This window comes from Erythranthe guttata, chromosome 3, assembly GCF_056151865.1.
Source record: "Erythranthe guttata isolate IM_541 chromosome 3, IM_541, whole genome shotgun sequence".
Lineage (NCBI taxonomy): Eukaryota > Viridiplantae > Streptophyta > Magnoliopsida > Lamiales > Phrymaceae > Erythranthe > Erythranthe guttata.
The window spans coordinates 147,501-158,137 of NC_142535.1; the positions used below are offsets into that span (position 1 = coordinate 147,501).

Consider the following 10,637-nt stretch of genomic DNA (forward strand, 5'->3'; position numbering starts at 1 on the left):
CGTTAATTTCAGCAACACTTGATCACCAACCTGAAATTCCACGTCTCTTCGATGAGCATCAGCATATTTCTTCATCCTCGCTTGTGCTTTCATCAAGCTATCCTTTGCCTCGTCTAGCAATTCTTGTCTAGCACGAGCAAAGCGATAGGCAGCAGGACACTTCCCTCCGGTTCGCTGCAATGCCACCTCATGTGGCACCATCGGTTGCTGCCCGTACACCAACTCAAACGGACTCATCCCCGTAGCTGAAGACTTGTGAAGATTGTAGCAGAATTGGGCTGTATCAAGCAAACCTACCCAATCCTTCTGACTCGCGCTAACATAATGCCGAAGATAATCTTCCAACACGGCATTCATTCGCTCCGTCTGTCCATCCGTTTGGGGGTGATTTGCCGTAGAAAACTTCAATTCAGTCCCCAACATGTTGAATAGCGCGGTCCAGAAACGGCCTGTAAACCGAGTATCCCGATCGCTAATAATGTCTTCGGGAATACCAAAATACTTCACAACATTCTTCAAAAATAATTCAGCAGCTACTTCAGCCGGACAAGCCATGGGTGCAGCAATAAAAATCCCATACTTCGAGAAACGGTCAACTATCACGAAGATAGAAGCGTTACCGTTCACTTTCGGAAATCCCGACACAAAGTCCATCGAAACTGATTGCCAAGGTCTCTCCGGAATGGGCAGAGGCTGCAACAGACCGGCCTCCTTCTTCTTCTCGGTCTTGTCTAGTTGGCAAACTAAACAAGTCTTGACGTATGCCTCAACGTCAAACTCCATCTTTGGCCAATAGTACGATCGTGCTAGAAGGGCCAACATTCTGTCAATTCCGGGATGACCGGCCCACGTCGGATCATGTGTTTCCCGCAATAGTTCACGCCTAAGGGAGCTGCTTGGTACATAAGCACGGCCACCCTTAGCAAACAACAGCCCATCCTCTAGCCAATATTTTCGAATCTGCCCCGCTCGTACTTGCTCAGCCATCTTTTGGTAGACCAAATCAGTCTTGGCTACCTCTCGAACCCTTTCAAGAAAATCAGACTCCACACGAGTCAGAGCACTAACGTAGGATTCAACGACTTTCCTACTCAGTGCATCGGCCACGTCGTTATGCTTTCCCGGTCGATGTACCCACTCGAAATCGAATTCCCCCAAGAACTCTTGCCATCTTGCTTGTTTCGGCGACAATTTCTTTTGAGTCTTGAAGTATGTGTTTGCCACATTATCGGTGACAACCACAAACTTCGTACCCAACAAGTAATGCTTCCAAGCATCTAAACAATGTACCACCGCCGTCATTTCCTTCTCATGAGTACTGTACCGCATCTCAGCATCTTTCAGCTTTCTACTTTCAAAGGCAACGGGATGCTTGTCTTGCACCAACACACCCCCGATAGCACGATCAGAAGCATCCGTTTGCAACTCAAACGGCTTATCGAACTCAGGCAACTTCAGTACCGGTTCCGAAGAGATAGCACCCTTCAACTTCTCAAATGAATCATCACAATCCGAAGTCCATTCCCACTTCTGATCCTTCTTCAAAAGATCGGTCAAAGGATTCACGATCTTTGAATACCCTTTGATAAACCTTCGATAGTAGTTTGCCAAACCCAAAAACGAACGCAACTCGGCCACTTTCGAAGGAGCGGGCCAATCAGTCACAGCCCGTACCTTCTTCATATCCATCTTGATCTTTCCTTGGCTAATAATGTGGCCAAGGAACGAGATTTCTTCCCGGCAGAAATCACACTTCTCCTTCTTGGCATATAACTTGTACTCTCTCAACTTCAAGAATACAGCCCGCATATGCCCAACATGCTCGCCCAATGATTCAGAATATACCACGATATCATCAAGATATACCACCACAAAACGATCGAGAAACTCGTACAACACATCATTCATGAGGTTGCAGAAAGTTGCGGGAGCATTGGTTAAGCCGAAAGGCATAACCAAGAACTCGTATGATCCGTACCTCGTCACACAAGTTGTCTTTGCCTCATCCCCTTGTGCCACACGAACTTGCCAATATCCAGCCCGAAGATCAATCTTCGTGTAAAACCGTGCCCTCGCCAACTTATCGAAAAGATCCAGCGCATTAGGAATAGGATACTTATTTTTGATAGTAACCTTATTCAATGCCCGATAGTCTACACACATCCTCATTGAACCGTCCTGCTTCTTTTGGAACAGAACCGGCGACCCATAAGGAGCTTTGGAAGGTTGCACAAGACCCGCACTCAGCAAATCATCCAACTGCCTTCTGAGCTCAGCCAACTCCGAAGGACCCATCCGATACGGTGCTTGTGCTGGCGGCCTGGCCCCCAGTTCCAACTCGATCTTATGGTCAATGGCTCGCCGAGGCGGCAACTCTCTCGGTAATTCAGGAGGCATCACATCCTCGAATTCAGCCAACAATTCAGCAACGGCATCCGGCACCTCTTGATACACATCCGGCTTGATTTCGACCAATGCAGCCAGACAGGTTGGCTCGCCATGTCTTAGACCTGCCTTTAATTGCAATGCCGACAATAAGCCCTCAGATTTCTTCTCTTTGGCCTTCTCCACAAACGTTCCTTTCACGAAACACGGACAACTAGGATCCATGAACAGCAATCCACTCAGGAAAGGTATGACACCAACACGGGCCGACAACAGAAATTCTTGCCCCAAAATCACGTCAAAATCGTCTAGTGGTACAGCAGTAAATGAACATTGCCCACGCCAAGGACCAATGCACAACTCTACATTGGTCACGCCCATCACCGGCTTGGCTTCTGAATTCACGGCTTTAATTTTACTCGCATGTTGTGAGAGATTCAGATCCAGCTTTCCAATCTCTCGAACGGCAACAAAGTTATGCGTTGCACCCGAATCCACCATGGCCATCACTTTCTTCCCGTTCAGCAAGGTTTCGACATACATCAAACCTTTGGGGTTGCTAGGTACCTTCTCGACCGTCAAGGCACTCAGCAACTGGATGGGGTTGACTTGCCTAGAGTCCTCACCATCTCCATCCGATTCCAGCATCAAAGCATTTAATTTGCTTCGTTTAGGGCAGTCCCTCATTCGATGATCACCGTTACACAAGAAACAGCCTTTGTTTTCCTTGTTAACGGTCAATTGCCCCGCGGGTTTGGCCGTTCCCGTGGGCTTCTCGAAATTCTTCTTGGCCTTGAACTTTCCATCTCGGCCAAACTTTCCACCCGATTTCTTGGCCTTGCCCTTATCCTTGCCGGATTCCTTCTTTTCAACATCCTTGGCACCAACCGTCTTGTAATCGACAAGGCGATCTGCAGCGGCAATTGCTCCCGGCAGATCCTTCACGCCTTGCCTTCGCAACTCAGATTGTGCCCAAGGTTGCAAACCAGCCATGAAGTTAAAGATCTTGTCCTCCTCCGACATATCCCTAATGTCAAGCATCAAGGAACTGAAGTCCTTCACGTACTCACGAACGGACCCCTTATGCTTCAATTGACGTAGGGATTCCTTTGCCAACCAACTCGTGTTGCAAGGGAGGAATTGTTCTTTCAATTCCTTCTTCAACGTTTCCCAGGTTTCAATTTTGTCCCGATTGGCACTAGCATCATCGGAAAGACGTGCTCGCCACCATAACTTTGCATCACCCGACAAGTACATGCTCGTAATGGTCACCTTCTCTTGATCGGACACGTTTGCTGCCTGGAAATAGTTCTCCATGTCCCAAAGGAAGTTTTCTAACTCCTTTGCGCTACGTGCACCACCAAACGTAGCGGGTTCAGGCACCCGTACTTTGGACGACGACGATCTGCCCTCAACAGCACTCGACGTCCCCTCACGAATCGCCCGCTTCACCACAGCCAAATCCGTCAAAACCGTGTCAAACTTGGCCTCAACCGCATCACTTAGCAACCCGAGATCTTCTGCAGCACTTGCCATCCTAGTCTCCACAAATTCCGGTAGACCGGCTATAGATTTTGATAGCCGTTCAAATGCTTGTTGCCCATCAACAAGTTGTTAGAGAATAGGGGTTGCTCTCAGATCAACGGGCGGCCCAACAAGAGTCTCAAGACGTTGCAATCTCGCTTCCAAATCGAGCAACGCTGCCCGATTAGGATTCATTAGTGAGGAAGAACCCGAATCTTCCATGTCGAAGAACACCGTTCAGAACCCGAGAACCGGGCTCTGATACCAACTGTTACAGGGGTTAATTTATAATCAAAATTTTCCCACCGTACGGCCTGATTTACGCACTAAATCAGTCAGCCCACTCAACGATTCTTCACACAAACGTAAGGCACCATCGTTGTATCAAATGAACAGCAACAATCACAAGTATGCAGCGGAAATCGAACAACACAAGCAATTTACGAGCAACGCTCAACCTTTATTGAATCACTCACGAACAATACAAGGAAAGCCCTTGGTGCACACAAAGAATCCTCACAACAGATGCTATTGATTGCAATCTGAGTCCCTCTATCTGAATGGGTCGGATTTGTGCACTCTAGGGCCAATAAATACAAGTTACAATGCAGTTTACACACTAAACTGCCAAGGGACACATGGCGGCACGCAGGCCAGCCACTTGGCTCACTAATTAAACATAAAGGGGCGGTTTTCTAAGCCTTTGCTGATCCCAACCGCTCCTCAACTGCCTTCCTTGACTTCCCAGATTAATTAGCTGCCCGGCTTGCCCAATCGAAGCGCGCGCGCGCCCAAGGATCGAATCCACCCGCACGCGTGCAATTCAGCCCACTTGCCTTGCCCACACTTGCCATGCCTTTCTCGGCCAAGCACCTCAATGCTTGCCAATCACTCGAAACCCTTGCCTTGTATTTCTCGGCCAAGCACCTCAATACTTGCCCAACTCTCGGCCACCGTTTGGCCCATGTGTAGCTTGCCTTGTGCCAGCACTCTTGGCACCATTTCAACTATAACTCGGCCACACTCGAGTTATAGTCGATATCACCGACTAAGGGGGTAACAGTAGGCCACTATCCTACCATCGAAAGTTGATAGGGCAGAAATTTGAATGATGCGTCGCCGGCACGAGGGCCGTGCGATCCGTCGAGTTATCATGAATCATCGCAACGACGGGCAGAGCCCGTGTCGACCTTTTATCTAATAAATGCATCCCTTCCAGAAGTCGGGGTTTGTTGCACGTATTAGCTCTAGAATTACTACGGTTATCCGAGTAGCAGGTACCATCAAACAAACTATAACTGATTTAATGAGCCATTCGCAGTTTCACAGTCTGAATTAGTTCATACTTACACATGCATGGCTTAATCTTTGAGACAAGCATATGACTACTGGCAGGATCAACCAGGTAGCATTCCTTACCGACACCGGCACCGCGCGATGCAAGCCGCAAGGACTCGATCGCGACGGCGACGGTCGTCGTTCGCATAGAGCGTGAAACGCATTTTCTTGGGGTAAATAGAGGGCCAACGCCTCGTACCCACTCAATTTTCCGCATCCGAGAGATCGAGCGTGCCGCCGTGCGCCAACAACCCGGGGACAGTTACGTCTGGGATGTGGAACACGACGGATGCTTCATGGTCCATCCCACGCCGCAGCCTTGAAAAGGATGCAACGCAAGACGAAACGGGGCACTTTTAACCGACACGATACCAACACGATAGGTACGCAGCACAGGAAACCGACACCGATCAAGGCACACTTGAACCGACGATTGAAGAGGCGCCCACAAGTTGCCGTCGCTGCCCGAGCAGGGATTCGACAAGCCCGTGCGCACCAAGCACCACTCACGCGCCCTGCCGTACGCAATGCCCGAGAAGGCGCATCGTTGTCCGACCAAAAGCAATGCAAGAGCACAACACTGGACAAACAACAACAAGCCCACCCGAGCATATGCCCCGTCGAGCACGATGCAAGCCCACTTGTTCTTTGCGGTGTTCACCACCACCCACTTATTTGCACCACCACCCACTTGTGCGGTCTTATTTGCACCGCCACCCACTTATGTTGTCTTATTTGCACCACCACCCACTTATGTGGTCTTATTCCGAGGAACATTCCATCACCGAGTGAGTCCGAGCGAAACATTCCAACGGGCACCGACAACATGCATTCGTGAATATCCAACCTTGAGTAGTGGCTCGAGCGAAACTTCCAATGAGCACCGCAACATTCAGGCAACCATGCCAACCAACAGCCGCTGCCCGAAGGACAACTCACTTTCTCGACAGAGCAGGGTTCGAAGCATAACTCGTACTACCCACACCATTTTCGAATGAGAGCCATCCCACGAAGCACCGACAGCCGTATAGCAACGCATCGCCTATATTCCCATCACCTACTAGCACCGATTCGCTCGAGAGCCACAAATAATCATGCCCATCATGCATCACCGGAGTAGAGAAACGAGCGAGACAACCTTTCCCAATAGGCAACGCGCAAACCAACAGCATTGCCCGAAGGACAACTCACTTCCTCGACAGAGTGGGGTTCGAAGCATAACTCGTACTAACCACACCATTTTCGGATGAGAGCCATCCCACAACGCAACACAGCCGTTTGACACTCCAATCGCCTATTGGGGGCTGACTTCGACCGAACTCCACCCAATGATGGTCCGAGGAGCACAAATTATCATACCATACCAACCCGTAAGAATGCATGTTGCCGGGCTTCGCCGAAGCACCGCACCGGCCTCATCTTGATTACCGACAAGCCAACTTCTTTATTTGCGACAAGCAACCTTCTTTATTCGGCATCTTTCTTAATTCGGGCATCTTTCTTTATCCGGCATCTTTCTTTATCGGGCCTCTTCCGAAAGGGACTGGAAAAAAAAAAAAAAAAAAAAAAAAAAATTTTTTTTTTTCCGACCGACCGCCGCCGCCGCCGCCGGAGCGCCGCCGGAGCGCCGCCGCCGTTGGGTGGTGGTGCCGCCCGCCCGCCACCACTGGCCCACCATTCCTGCCGCAGGGGGGCGCGGCAGGCCCTCTTTTGCCAAAGTTGCTAGCAACTTTGCCCAAGTTGCTAGCACCTTGGGCAAAGTTGCTAGCACCTTGGCCTAGCACCCTCCTTGGACACCTCCCCCCCTATAGTAGTGAAATGGACAAAATCAGCCAAATGACCACTAGACATTGAAAATGCCGAGGGAAGCAACTTTTTTATTTCTCAATATTTTATATCTTATTCAACTTATTTTTTAACCAAATTTTTTTCTAACATTAATTATATTATTATCTACCCGTAGAAACTGGAATTTTATTTTTCCGACTTGTAATTATTTTTATTTAATTTTTTCATTCGAAAATATTTTTAATTACCAAATAAATAGAGAAAAATATCAATATACATTTTAAAAATCACGAAAATTATGCCAAATAGTTCCTGTTGATATTACAATAATTGTTGAATTTTTTTTTTATTTTTCTGGTTTGTAATTATATTTTTTATTATTTTAATTCAAAAAAATACAATAAAATAGATAATAAATAGAGAAAAATATCGAAATATATTTTAAAAATCACGAAAGTTATGCCAATTAGTTCCTGTTGATTATTCAAGAGTTCTTGAAATTTTATTTTATTTTTCTGGTTTTTATTTATATTTTTTTATTATTTTAATTCAAGAAATACAGTAAAATAGATAATAAATAGAGAAAAATATCAAAATATATTCGAAAAATCACGAAAATTATCCCATTTGGCTCCTGCTGAAGTTACATGAATTTATGAAATTTTTATTTTATTTTTATGATTTTTAATTACATTTTTTTATTATTTTAATTCAAAAAATAGATAATAATTAGAGAATATTAATTCGGGCATGAGGTTTGAAGAGTGGAAAGGTACTGTGGATAGTTCTTTTACGAAATAGTAATTATTATTTATATTATTCGGGTACTTTTAATATTTAATTTCTATTTATTCATTATTTTAACTAATATATTCGTTAAAATAGTGAAAAAAAACACCAAAGCTCGTTACTACACCGAAAAACATAACCATTCTCCGTGGAATCATACCCCCCCCCCCCCACAAGTGAACGTGACGATATCATCTTCGTAGCAAAAGATACGTTGAAAACATTTATCATTGTTCATCGACTTATTGTTCCCTAACAACATGCCTTGCCCAAACTAGTCGCTCCCGACGTTTTCGGAGCAATTCTCGAAATCTGAGAAAACGGCCCCGACAACCACCGTATCAAATTCAATTTCCTACGTCCTCGTATTTTTTATTATTTTTTTCGGGTCGGAAAATTTTCGGACTTTCGGCACCGGCCCAGCCAAGGTGCTGGCGACTCTGCCCAAGGTGCTAGCAACCTTGGGCAAAAACTAGTCGCTCCCGACGTTTTCGGAGCAATTCTCGAAATCTGAGAAAACGGCCCCGACAACCACCGTGCCAAATTCAATTTCTAACGCCCTCGTATTTTTTATTATTTTTTTCGGGTCGGAAAATTTTCGGACTTTCGGCACCGGCCCAGCCAAGGTGCTGGCGACTCTGCCCAAGGTGCTAGCAACCTTGGGCAAAAACTAGTCGCTCCCGACGTTTTCGGAGCAATTCTCGAAATCTGAGAAAACGGCCCCGACAACCACCGTGCCAAATTCAATTTCCTACGCGCTCGTATTTTTTATTATTTATTTCGGGTCGGAAAATTTTCGGACTTTCGGCACCGGCCCAGCCAAGGTGCTGGCGACTCTGCCCAAGGTGCTAGCAACCTTGGGCAAAAACTAGTCGCTCCCGACGTTTTCGGAGCAATTCTCGGAATCTGAGAAAACGGCCCCGACAACCACCGTGCCAAATTCAATTTCCTACGCGCTCGTATTTTTTATTATTTTTTTCGGGTCGGAAAATTTTCGGACTTTCGGCACCGGCCCAGCCAAGGTGCTGGCGACTCTGCCCAAGGTGCTAGCAACCTTGGGCAAAAACTAGTCGCTCCCGACGTTTTCGGAGCAATTCTCGAAATCTGAGAAAACGGCCCCGACAACCACCGTGCCAAATTCAATTTCTAACGCCCTCGTATTTTTTATTATTTTTTTCGGGTCGGAAAATTTTCGGACTTTCGGCACCGGCCCAGCCAAGGTGCTGGCGACTCTGCCCAAGGTGCTAGCAACCTTGGGCAAAAACTAGTCGCTCCCGACATTTTCGGAGCAATTCTCGAAATCTGAGAAAACGGCCCCGACAACCACCGTGCCAAATTCAATTTTCTACGCGCTCGTATTTTTTATTATTTTTTTCGGGTCGGAAAATTTTCGGACTTTCGGCACCGGCCCAGCCAAGGTGCTGGCGACTCTGCCCAAGGTGCTAGCAACCTTGGGCAAAAACTAGTCGCTCCCGACGTTTTCGGAGCAATTCTCGAAATCTGAGAAAAGGGCCCCGACAACCACCGTGCCAAATTCAATTTTCTACGCGCTCGTATTTTTTATTATTTTTTTCGGGTCGGAAAATTTTCGGACTTTCGGCACCGGCCCAGCCAAGGTGCTGGCGACTCTGCCCAAGGTGCTAGCAACCTTGGGCAAAAACTAGTCGCTCCCGACGTTTTCGGAGCAATTCTCGGAATCTGAGAAAACGGCCCCGACAACCACCGTGCCAAATTCAATTTCTTACGCGCTCGTATTTTTTATTATTTTTTTCGGGTCGGAAAATTTTCGGACTTTTGGCACCGGCCCAGCCAAGGTGCTGGCGACTCTGCCCAAGGTGCTAGCAACCTTGGGCAAAAACTAGTCGCTCCCGACGTTTTCGGAGCAATTCTCGGAATCTGAGAAAACGGCCCCAACAACCACCGTGCCAAATTCAATTTCCTACGCGCTCGTATTTTTTATTATTTTTTTCGGGTCGGAAAATTTTCGGACTTTCGGCACCGGCCCAGCCAAGGTGCTGGCGACTCTGCCCAAGGTGCTAGCAACCTTGGGCAAAAACTAGTCGCTCCCGACGTTTTCGGAGCAATTCTCGAAATCTGACCAAACGGCCCCGACAACCACCGTGCCAAATTCAATTTCCTACGCGCTCGTATTTTTTATTATTTTTTTCGGGTCGAAAAATTTTCGGACTTTCGGCACCGGCCCAACCAAGGTGCTGGCGACTCTGCCCAAGGTGCTAGCAACCTTGGGCAAAAACTAGTCGCTCCAGACGTTTTCGGAGCAATTCTCGAAATCTGAGAAAACGGCCCCGACAACCACCGTGCCAAATTCAATTTCCTACGCGCTCGTATTTTTTATTATTTTTTTCGGGTCGGAAAATTTTCGGACTTTCGGCACCGGCCCAGCCAAGGTGCTGGCGACTCTGCCCAAGGTGCTAGCAACCTTGGGCAAAAACTAGTCGCTCCCGACGTTTTCGGAGCAATTCTCGAAATCTGACCAAACGGCCCCGACAACCACCGTGCCAAATTCAATTTCCTACGCGCTCGTATTTTTTATTATTTTTTTCGGGTCGGAAAATTTTCGGACTTTCGGCACCGGCCCAGCCGGTGTGCTGGCGACTCTGCCCAAGGTGCTAGCAACCTTGGGCAAAAACTAGTCGCTCCAGACGTTTTCGGAGCAATTCTCGAAATCTGAGAAAACGGCCCCGACAACCACCGTGCCAAATTCAATTTCCTACGCGCTCGTATTTTTTATTATTTTTTTCGGGTCGGAAAATTTTCGGACTTTCGGCACCGGCCCAGCCAAGGTGCTGGCG

General features: G+C 47.4%; 1 long non-coding RNA gene across 1 annotated transcript in view; it reads left to right on the forward strand.

Annotated features, from left to right (window-relative positions):
* The window catches only part of LOC148771409 (uncharacterized), a 7,401-nt gene extending 2,159 nt beyond the window's left edge, over positions 1-5,242 (forward strand). Inside the window, exon 2 of the long non-coding RNA XR_016030457.1 lies at positions 4,976-5,242. This is a non-coding gene — a long non-coding RNA (uncharacterized LOC148771409). The remainder of the gene's footprint in view (positions 1-4,975) is intronic.
* Positions 5,243-10,637: the final 5,395 nt, after the last annotated feature.